This window comes from Rhipicephalus sanguineus, chromosome 7 (genome assembly GCF_013339695.2).
Source record: "Rhipicephalus sanguineus isolate Rsan-2018 chromosome 7, BIME_Rsan_1.4, whole genome shotgun sequence".
Taxonomy (NCBI): Eukaryota; Metazoa; Arthropoda; class Arachnida; order Ixodida; family Ixodidae; genus Rhipicephalus; species Rhipicephalus sanguineus.
In genome coordinates this window covers 57,772,293-57,783,678 of record NC_051182.1, presented here as the reverse complement: position 1 = coordinate 57,783,678, position 11,386 = coordinate 57,772,293, and positions in this window count along the sequence as shown.

Sequence of the window (11,386 nt, the reverse complement as noted above, 5' to 3'; positions counted from 1 at the left end):
ATTCCATTGTTCCATGAGGTCCAACTTGCGGTATGCAAAGTCTGTACAGGACTCTCCGGCGCGTTGCGTTGCTCCGAACATTCGCTGCTTAGCCGTTACATCGCAGTCCGTGTTATACCGTCGGCGGAACGCTGCTTTCATATCCGCCCAAGTAGTGATATCAGCCACCTTTGTGTGGTGACGCATCCATGTAGTCTTTAGCTGGGAGCCTCGAAATAATGAACGGTATGGCCACCTCGTCAGGAACGCTGAAAGTTCTGAACCAACAGTCGACTTGGTGAAACCAGGCGTTAAGATCTTTCCCGAGATGCGGTAAGGAACTCGCCGCGAAACTTGAAAGTCGGTCGCGTGCGTCTTCACCGTTAGACATGCATATGGTATTATCGCTTCTGCCTTTGCTGTGTTGATTCCGCGAGCGGTGCTGAAAATTTATCGACGCATTGCTCTCCTCTGCACTCGTGCATGATGCGGCGTCAGAATCCTCATGCGTTCTCGACTCCAAGCGCTCGATGCGTTCTACAAGTGGAGCGAGTAAGTTGCAAAAGAAGTTGTGACTTGCCTGCAGCTGCGGGTCAAGAGGTGGCTGTGGTGCGTCGTCGGCTTTAGCGGCGTCGCCGTCCTTCGAAATCATGGTTTTGAGTCCCTCCAATTCGCGCCGGAGCTGATCCACCTCGGTCTTCAGGTCATCGGCTTCGGACACAGCTGACCTGTAGGCTTCCACCCGGGCGGCGTCATCCAGCTGTTCGAACACGTCGATGGAACACGGGGCGGTCGCCATCTTGGGTTCACGGAGCCGACGTTGTCCTGAAGTCAGTGGTTCAGCCAACGGAGCGCGTAGAGAGCGACGTCCCCACATAGAAAATATGAACGTCTTCTTAGCTCACCCCGAGCCGTTGGGCGCCAAATGTGACGTGCCGTTGTGGCCGTCGGAATCTATGGGTTCCGAGGCGGCGTAAGAAAAACGACCGAACACATGGGAGACCAGGAACGGACTGCCAGACCCTTTTCTTTATTCTTGGAAGCTGCCCGAGCGCGCGCGAGCTCGGCGCCGATCTTCGTTTTCTTCGCGCGAAAGCGCTAGACACACACCGAGCGTCGTTTGCTGACGTTTTACTTTAATTCCTTCAAAGTACGAAAGTAAAAATAAATTGCGTCAGCTTTTTCAAAACGGACAGAAGTTAGGAACGATTTCACAGAAATTTTAGTTGATCGCCTGTACTTGAATACAGATGTAGTTTGTACGGGTTACGCATACATAAACTACCCGTATGTATGTATGTATGTATGTATGTATGTATGTATGTGTATGTATGTATGTATGTATGTATGTATGTATGTATGTATGTATGTATGTATGTATGTATGTATGTATGTATGTATGTATTGCGACCTGTAGTGGTGGGTGAAATCCATAGCGGAGGCACAGGCCGCGAAAGAAAGAAGTGCGCGCGTTATCTCTCTGGATAGCGAGCTTAACCGACGCTTTTACCAAGAGCCCTGCTGCTCTTCGACCAACAGGCCTCACCTGTACCTCTGAAGCGACGTCACAGTATGTATGTATGTATGTATGTATGTATGTATGTATGTATGTATGTATGTATGTATGTATGTATGTATGTATGTATGTATGTATGTATGTATGTATGTGTTATGTATGGAAATTAATTAAATAGATAACACTTACACGTGCCGTATAGTTGCGACCGTGCAAGTGAAGTTATTTATGCCATATGGTACTTCCAGCCTCTTGCTTATTTTCCTGCGCTACTAAACCCAGGTGCACGCCTTATCAAAATAATTTCTGCGAGACCGCAGTGCAGCTTTGAAATACTTTATCATACAGAGGAATATTTTACCCTTTGTAAATGTTAAAGCGTCTCTGCGTTTTCACCATTAAAAACATTACGCACTCAGTAATAATGTAGCTCAAAATGTAGGTCCGTGAAACATATTTTAAATATCCAAACCGGAAATGAATATACCAATGGGTTCGCAGATTCCTCACTGTGGTCGTGTGGCGTAAACTAAGTTGGCGGTATCCGAATATTTTATAGAATTTAGCAACGGTGACGTTTACGACCCAAGGATTCCGTTTCTCTCACCTGCGGCCATACTTTCGCCCCTTGACACTGCGCAACTGAATGGCTAATATAGGAAAAAAAATCACAGCATATCCACGGAGTGAATGATGATGAGTGGGCGAAGCTGCGGAGGTTCATCGGTAAACCGTGAATCTTCCGTGAATTCTGTCCAGTACATCATCACCGACGTGAGATCAGGCGCGTTTATACTAAAGGTTCGATGAGAGTTATGACGACTTGCAGCTCACTTTAATTTTACATGTACGCTGTGAATTTTTATTGTTTAGAAAACCATTGCTTTAGAAAACATCTGGCGTCTTTCGTTAAGCAGCTGGCGTCTTTTCGTTTTGGTTTAGAAACATCTGGCGTTCTTTCGTTTTGCTTTTAGAAAACATCTGGCGTCTTTCGTTGGTTTACTTCATCAATCAACGGCGTTTTGAACAAAATTTTTATTGTTTAATCACGCACAGGAGAAATCTCACCAGGCACTACCTTGGAGGTAAACAATGGCTGCTAATGGGAATGAGAGACAGAAGAAGTCGGCTTTTAGCTAACACTTACACTTCTACTTCTACTAACGTTTCCTACTGGAACATGGCAATGGCTGCTAATGGGGAATGAGAGACAGAAGAATTCGGCTTTTAGTTAACGCGCACGCTGCGAATTTTTTATTGTTCAACAACGCACAGGAAAAATCTCCCACCGGCACCACCTTGGAGGTCAAGATCTGGTACTAGCGTTACGACTGGTTACGCACTACGACTACGAGGGACGAACGGGTGCCGCTTTAAGGAGCTTCGCCCCTAAAAATGTATATCGCTGCATGGACTATCACAGTTATGCTAGGTTCAAGAGTTTGAGTACGTATAGCATTTACATACGATTATAGGAAATTTGTGTCCTTGTAGATCAGATGAGGCGGACCTAAAAAAACAATTGGACGCGCCAGGAACTAGCCATTTCGACGAGGGTGCTTGTTTTGGTCAATTAATTGCGGATGAACTTCATAACGTTACCTACGAAAAAGAAAACAGTACATCAGAAACTCATAGAACTTAGAAGCTAAATTACTTTAATCAAATAAAGAGAAAAATTAGAAGAAAGAAATTAAGGCCGCCTTGCAATAGTGATGCCAAGCCTGAAAGAAGTGCTGAGCCGAGCGGCCTTCTTTGTTTCACTTTATTGCTCTCGTTCTTCCTTTTTCTTACATCTCTGTTGTTTTCTACGGGCAGAAATTACGGTGTCGGCGTCCTTTGATGTGAGCGAAAAATCAGCGTTGTCCTTGAGAGAAAGTCCGAGGTAGATGCAAACAAAAAATAGTAATAAATCTGTTAGCGTGGGATCGGGTATTACAACCTGCGACCTCTAGCTCTATGGCGCGATGCGTTTAGCAGCTCGGTCATCACGCATACATCCACTAGCATACAAACGGCGAGTGCTTTATATACACCGTTTAGCGTAGGTGGTACGCACATCTCGGCGGCTCTTTAGTCGGGTTGACAAAAAACCAGCGAGATGGCGCAAAGTAGCCACGGTCGCGCTTTCCGTGTTCTGTCGCGCCGCATGTGTTGGCATAGGAGTCGGCGCACGTCCGCACTTTGGCTTTCTTTGTGGCGTGGTTTAGGTGTCGACCCAAAGGCGAAGCGAGGTTCGAAGCGAACAGGGTTCAATCACGCTATCGCGTTCTACTTTTAAATGCGAAGCTCAAGCGTCTTCCAAGTTTTTATCCTGCTCTTTCTTCATCTCTCCCATCGTTTCTCGCTCATCTCTGGTTTTTCTGTATCATTTTCGTCTCCGTTCATTTCTCGGCAGGGTTCTGTTTGGTGTCACAGAAGTCTGGCAACTTGGGGCACACCACGGACGCTGGCAAAATACTGAGAAGCGCGAAGCGGCTCGTGCGTTACGTGCGCCCCATTGACACGGGCACGGACGCACGCCTGCCCCGAACGGGCAGGCGCGCGGGCTAAACAGCGCGTGGCCGCGATAGCGGCCAGTAGCGCGTAACCGAGACCCTGCCAACCGGCCACTGAGCGTCAGCGAAATGGCCGCACTCGCGAAGCGAGGGCGAAGCCACGATTAGGTTTCCGCGCCCGAAGGGCGCAAAGGGCCTTCACTGAGCAACAGGGAAAAACTGCCGGCAACTTTGCACGCGTCCGTGCCAGCTCCGTGGTGTGCCCGTGTCGTATCACTGGCGCGCACTGCCCCAAGTTGACAGACTTCTGTGACACCAAACAGAACCCTGCCCATTTTCTTTCTTTCTCTCCTTAAGTATTTGTTGATCTTTCTGTCTTGTTTCTCTCTCTCTCTATTTTCCGGTTCTTCTTTCCTTGTATTTGGTCCTCCCTCTTTGTTCGATTCTCGCTCTTTCTTTCTTTCTCTTTCTGTCTTTCTTCCTTTTCTTTCTCTCTATTTCTGTCTCGCTTTCTTTCTACGCTATGCTTTTCTCTCTACCCTCGTTCTTTCTCTCCTCCTCGCTCTTACATCTATCCTCCTCGCCATGACTTCTCTTTCCCACCCCCTTGGTATTCTATACTATACAAGGCTTAGCCATGCTCTATCGCATTCTTGGATAGCCCAGCGGTTACGACGCTCGCATTTGAATCACGGGTGCGTGGGTTCCATTCCCGCTTCGCCGAAAAGTTATTTCACCAAGAACTTCTCTCTCTGTCTCTCTATTTCACTATCTCTGAACTCCTTCTCTCCCCTGTCAGAGTTATTGCATATTGCACGTGCCGAATATTGCACGTGCCGGTTGATGATGACTACAGTTTTCTGTTCGGTCTGCACGCACTAACGGTCGGCTTAAAGAGCTTCGCTGTTCCATAGAAAACGGAAGTTAGGGAGCGGGGAATTTGGAAACCTATTTTCTTGCTTAAAAGAAGACATGCAATCATACAAATTCCCGTATAACAAGAACTATTCATTTGCGTTCGATTGAGGCATAAAGCTAATTTTTATATGGAACGCAACGAGGTGTAACTTGCGTTTCAATGTGGAATAAAATGGAAACTTTCTCAAATTCGTGTTTTGTTCTGGTAGGATTTAAAACTTCAGTAGTCAGAATTTTTTTTTATCTCAGAATTTACTTTTCCTTGATCATGTATTAATTACTCATATATTCCAACAATTTTAGAGAGGTGAAATAAAAACATGGGCCTTTTTGAGAAATATATTGAAGGCGTTTATGTAAGAAAATTTGCAGTAATATCATTGAGATTCAAGCACCTTACACAGACGTGATTGCTTATTATATAAATCAATTTTGGCACTGAAACAAAAAGCGATATTCAGAATATATTCTCGCACAGACATCACCCACACGACATTTTGCGAGATTCGAAAAGCTCCCACGTAACCAAAACGTTTCCTCTCAGAAATATTCTGAGAATCCACTGTTCTCAATGCAATAACTCAGGACACTCCTTTTTCAAATATATTTGAGATGTTCGCCAAAATGGCTGGGACGTTTGGCGCGCAATGGCCCTTTAGCGCTTTGGTAGCAGGCGACAATGCACGCGCGGAACCTCGTCGACAGCGTAAGTGGGTGGTTCTTGGAATAGCAAAGCAACTATGCTAAAGGCTTGTTACCATTATACGAATTGCGAGGTCTGTACATGCAGACTGCTATTGCAGGATCCCAGAGTTGTCTTGCCATCATCCATCTACTTCAACTACACTGGCACTATGGCGCAAATCGAAGAAGAGACGCGCAAGTGCGTCGTCGATGCGGGACTCGAGTGCATTGCATGCGAAGTCATGGTGTGCACGTGGCAGCTGCGAGATGTCGGGCACATTTTCGGTGAGTCTTTCATTTTTTTTTGTCATCCTTAGCAAATGAACTGAAACGAAAGTGCGTGAGCATGAGTTTTCGAAAACAGCAGTATAATATTTTAAAAAATATGTAGCGGGAGTAATTGGTTCGCATCACCTTGCCGATCTATACTTTCAAGCCTTGACTAAACACTATTATAAAACAAGAACCTCTTAGTAATAAACGGCTTGGAAAGAAGGCTACGCATGCCTCTTTGCGGTCATATAGTCGTGAATTTCTTTGACGGTAATTAGTAAATAATGACGCCAACACTCTATTCAAACGGAGAGAAAGTTCACCATCATTAGCATACAAGGCCTATTTTTGTGTTCACTGCAGGGCGAAGGCGTCTCCCACAGTCTTCCGCAAGCTCATTCCATTTTGTCCCTGCGAACTTCTTGATTTCATCGCTCCATCTAACTTTGCAGTCTTCGGCTTCTCTACCCTTACCTTGGTATCCACTTCGGATCTCTAATACACTTGTTACACAGGCAAGTTAACCGCATTTAATACAAACCACGGTTGACCGCGTTGAACCACGGCTAGCGCCAACCACAGTTCGCCGATGTTACACCGCGCACAAGCGATCTCGGATAAAGCATACTTGCTTTGGCGTGAATGGCTCTTCTTCTGGCGGCAGTCCGGCGTTGAACTCGGCTGTTATTATCGCGTCCACTTTCGCATTCCTTGAGGTGCTCCGCAGATGACGCTGATTGTTTTCCCAAAGCCTAATCAGGCTTTCTGTGATTCGTGCAGTCCAATTCGTTCGTTGTTCACGAACGCTCGCCGGCGTGCACACTTCCTCCATGGAGGCCGCCATTTTCTTAGTTAGGCGCCAAATCGAGGTCGCCAAGCTCGGTTTGGACAACCGCGGTTGGTGGCATAACTGTGGTATCATATACCGTGTAACATAAGCGAATTGCGGTTATGCGTAACCGCGGTTACACTAACCGCGGTTTAGGATGTCTGCGTAACAAGGGTATAAGTGATCATCGGTTGTCAGCGCATGCACTACGTGGCCAGCCGAGGCTCACTTCTTTCGCTTAATATCACTTAGAATATCAGCTACACCTGTTTGTTGTCTCACCCATTTTACTGTTTTGCAATCTCTTAATGTTACGCCAATACTATTTTTGTTCCATTGGGCGCTGTGTGATCCTTCGTTTTTTCTCGCGTGTTGTTATCTTCCAAGTTTCAGCCCCATACGTTAGAACATAAAGTATGCGGTGGATATATATGGTTTGCCTTCGGGAGAGCGGAAGTTGGCCAGTTAGAAATTGGTAATATACCTGGCACATGCACTCCGACCGACCATTATCCTTCGGTAGATCTCCTTTTCATTATATCACTGCCCTGTTGCTACCTGATCGAAGTATACACATCCTTGTGCAGACTCCAACGGTTCGTTCAAAATGGAGAGTTCTTTTTTTGTTGCCAGGCTATACATTAAGCATCACGTTTGTCTTCAGCATGTTCAATTTTATTCCCAATATTTTGTCAGTTTAGATCATTACCGTATTTACTCGAATGTAGGCCGGCCGCGCAGGGACACATAAAAAACGTCATCACTGTACTTGAATCGAAGCCGACCTCCCCCCCCCCCCCCCACCATTTTCGCACATCGTTTTTTCGAAAAAAAGCAATGGCTTAGGTACGAGTAAATACGGTGATACCTTTTTGCGGTACGCCATTAGTAAATCTTTTCTGTTGCTGATACCAGGGGGTATGCAAAAGTTCTAATTATCAATAAATACAGACACAATAGTCCCTTGCAGTGGTAGTCCGTCTCCACGTAGACTCTCTTCTGCGTCACCCACATTTGCCAGCGTTTCTTCACATGTTTCAAGTCCTCTCTTTAGAAGTCCTGCGCTTTCCTGGACAACCACTGTTCCACTTCGAAAATGACATCCTCTCTGTCGTCAAGCCGTCGACCACGAAGTGGCTTCTTTCTCTCGGGAAAGAGGAACAAGTCGCTTGGCGCAAGATTAGTCGAATAAGGCGGATGCTGCAAAAGATCACAACTTAACTGGTGCGCGGCGACAATGGATGCGCCAACAATGCCAAATTCACGTGGGAAAACTCGTAGCCAATTCGCTTTTGAAGAGGTGCCAACAAGCGAGGTAGCCAGCGTGCAGACACCTTATTCACGTGCAGTTCCTCATGAATAATCCTCCACTCAGTTCCGTAACTCATTTCAATCTCCACCATCACTCTTTCCATGGTCAATCTGCTGTCGTCGATGATAACGGCCTCCACTTTCTTCACGAGGGCAAAATCATACTTGACTGAGGGTTTGCCCGCTCGTGGCTCATCTGTCAGGGACACGTGACCACTCTGAGAGCTTCTCTTCTACGTCACAACGGAGTCGTTTCATGCCTATAGACAGCTTTGATTTCGTCGTGCGTCGTTTCCCTTCAAATGTAGGAACTTTATAACACTTCGGGCTTCAATTTTGTTCATGGCGGAGGTTGATGTATTCTACAGCTTGCGAAAAAAAATACTTCAGACAAAAATTTGATATTTGCAAAAGTATGCATGGCAGTTACAGTGATTCTGCACAAAATGTTTAATGTAAATATTTCTATAACTTATTTATTCTGCAAAAAACTTGGATAACTCCTGGTGTATTCTGCGTTGATCTTAATTTCTGTTTGTTCCCAGTTCAGTCGTTTAATTACTTCTGGGCAAACAGCGAACATAATTGAAAAGAACGTATCTCCTTGTCTGACGGCTTTCTCCATGTAAATTTTTTTCTGTTCTTGTAGAGAAGCAGCATAACTGTGCCGTTCACCATAGATGTTTGCAAGGGTGTCGTGTTTGTTCAAATCAGTAGCTTCTGAACGTCTTTCCTGTTTCGAAGCGGTAACTCACTCGCGAAATTGACCTCTGCATATTGGTACAGTATTCATTAGACGTTCCAGGAGTATACGGGATGACGTCATAGGGATGAGAAACTGCGTCGCCTGTCCAGCTCACTAACGGCGAGAGAAACCAACTAAGCCGTATTTTGTGGCCTATACTCCCACAGAATTCTACTCTGACTGCTTCCCAATCAGCGCTGGTCTGCCTTCCAGTGGCAAGGAAGCCCTCAAGGCGGCTTACATTGAGCGACTTCGGCCGTTGGTCAAGGAAACACCTCATGGCTGCGAGATGGCTGTGGGCATCTACCGAGTGCATGCCAGGCTTTAGATTATCGAGCGCCTGCCTAACACTGGCTGCGTTCTTTATGTTGATTTCAAGCTGCCGTGATAAAATATTGCTGCCTCAGTGTTTTTCTTCATATGCAACGACAAAGAGTCGCATCAGAAGCGGAAACGGTTTTTTTATATATTTTTTTTCAAATAAATGTATTTAAGGAATGGTTGGCGCCGAACACTCCTCTTTTTTTAAGTGGTCCTTATCCGCGTAATGTGGTCAGCGACCACGGCTATGTTGATGAAAGAGTACACAGATGAATATTGACGTGCTGAAGGTATATGTACTATACACACAGACACAGACACACACACACACACACACACACACACACACACACACACACACACACACACACACACATATATATATATATATATATATATATATATATATATATATATATATATATATATAGGAATGAAGAAAGAAACTACGACTTTCGTTGATTCGGCACTGTATATTTTCACTAACGTTTCGTCTGGTGGACCAGACTTTGACAAAGTAACAAGTGCATCGCGGTGGGTTTCCTTATAAACACGCTCAAAGTACATAGTTTCAAAGAACTTATCGATAGCACGAATGACAACATAAGATAGCGGTCACACGCAGTCGACATAGATTCATGCACGCACATTTGGGACTCGTGGCAGCGAAGTCAGGTTACACAGAGTAAGATAGATTGCAGACGCAGCTGATATGGCATTACACACTAGTGATATGACAGAATTATTGGATTGCGCGTCACATGGAGGAAAAGGCGGGGGGTGGGATGACATCGGATCTTGCGCTTTATCTATTTTTTTCGCGGCAACGTAGTCACATGCTAGCAATAAACTGCAAACAGTCTGAGATCGCAAACAGAAAATCTACGCAGCACTAAGATCAATTTTTACTTTTTAACTTCTCCTGAAGTACGCTTCAAACACATCAAGGTCAATACGGGAATAAACTAAAACAACTAAAAAAACTAAAAAAACAGCACTGACACCGTACATGATGCACACAACTCAGTACGTATGCACGTAGTCTGGTATGAAAGCTGAAAAGTAGTGGGTGATTACCAACGTAACCGTAGAAGAAACACGAGCAATATTAGAAACAGAGCTACATATCCCGTTGAAGACCCGGTTATGATTAACAGTGCTTAGTGGGAACGCTTGTAAGTGTGCCTTTGATTTCGTTGATACCGGATGAGACGGCGTTCCTAGTGACGCTAAACTATCTATGCCCTCATACAAACACTGGACCCCACCAGCGCAACGTGATAAATGTCTAGATTTGTATATAAGTGCAGTGCAACGTGAAATACTCGAGGCGTATAAGACCCGCGTCCGTTACCGACAGAATATGACTAAGGAAAAAAAACAGCGCTTGAAGAGCTTTCAAATAATCATGATGTCGTCATTAAACCCGCAGATAAGGGAGGAGCGATTGTTGTTCTCAAAAAGAGTGATTAAATCATGGAAGCGATCAGACAACTCTCGGATACCACTTTTTATAAATCCCTCGCAACCGACCCAACCGATAAATTTAGGTCCATTTTGATAGATCAGCTCACAAGATTACTAAAGGAGAAAAAACTAGACGAAAAAACCGTTAGGTCTCTCATACCGCTCAGTCTCGTGGCTGGTAGGTTTTACTTGCTACCAAAGATTCACAAACAAGGTAATCCAGGCCGCCCGATCATTTCCGGTGCGAACACTACAACGGAAAACCTTTCACGCTATGTAGACTACCTTCTTAACCAGATTCCTGCAACATATCCGTCATTCGTAAATGATACCAATAGTTTTCTCCAAGATATATTACACCATACCATTCCTCATAATTCAATCCTTGTAACTCTCGACGTCACCTCGCTTTACACTAACATACCGCATGCCGATGGGATTTCAGCAGTACTTAAAGCGTATGAAGACTGTCGTGTCGAAAAGCCTGTAGATATTGAAACCCTGGGATCGCTGCTAAAGCTTATTCTTCAACTTAATAACTTCGAATTCAATGATAACCATTACGTTCAGCTGATCGGTACTTCGATGGGAACCCGAATAGGTCCGAATTATGCTAATATTTTTATGGGTATTTTGGAGAATGACTTCTTATCCAGCACTGACATGCAGCCTTTCTTTTATAAGCGATTCATTGATGATATCTTCTTGATTTGGGCATATGGGGAGCAAAACCTCTTGAAATTTATAGATGCGTTTATTAATTTCCACCCGTCAATCAAGCTGTCGCATAGTTACTCGCCCCTTTCGGTAAACTTTCTAGACGTCACTGTGTCGCTATGCGAAGG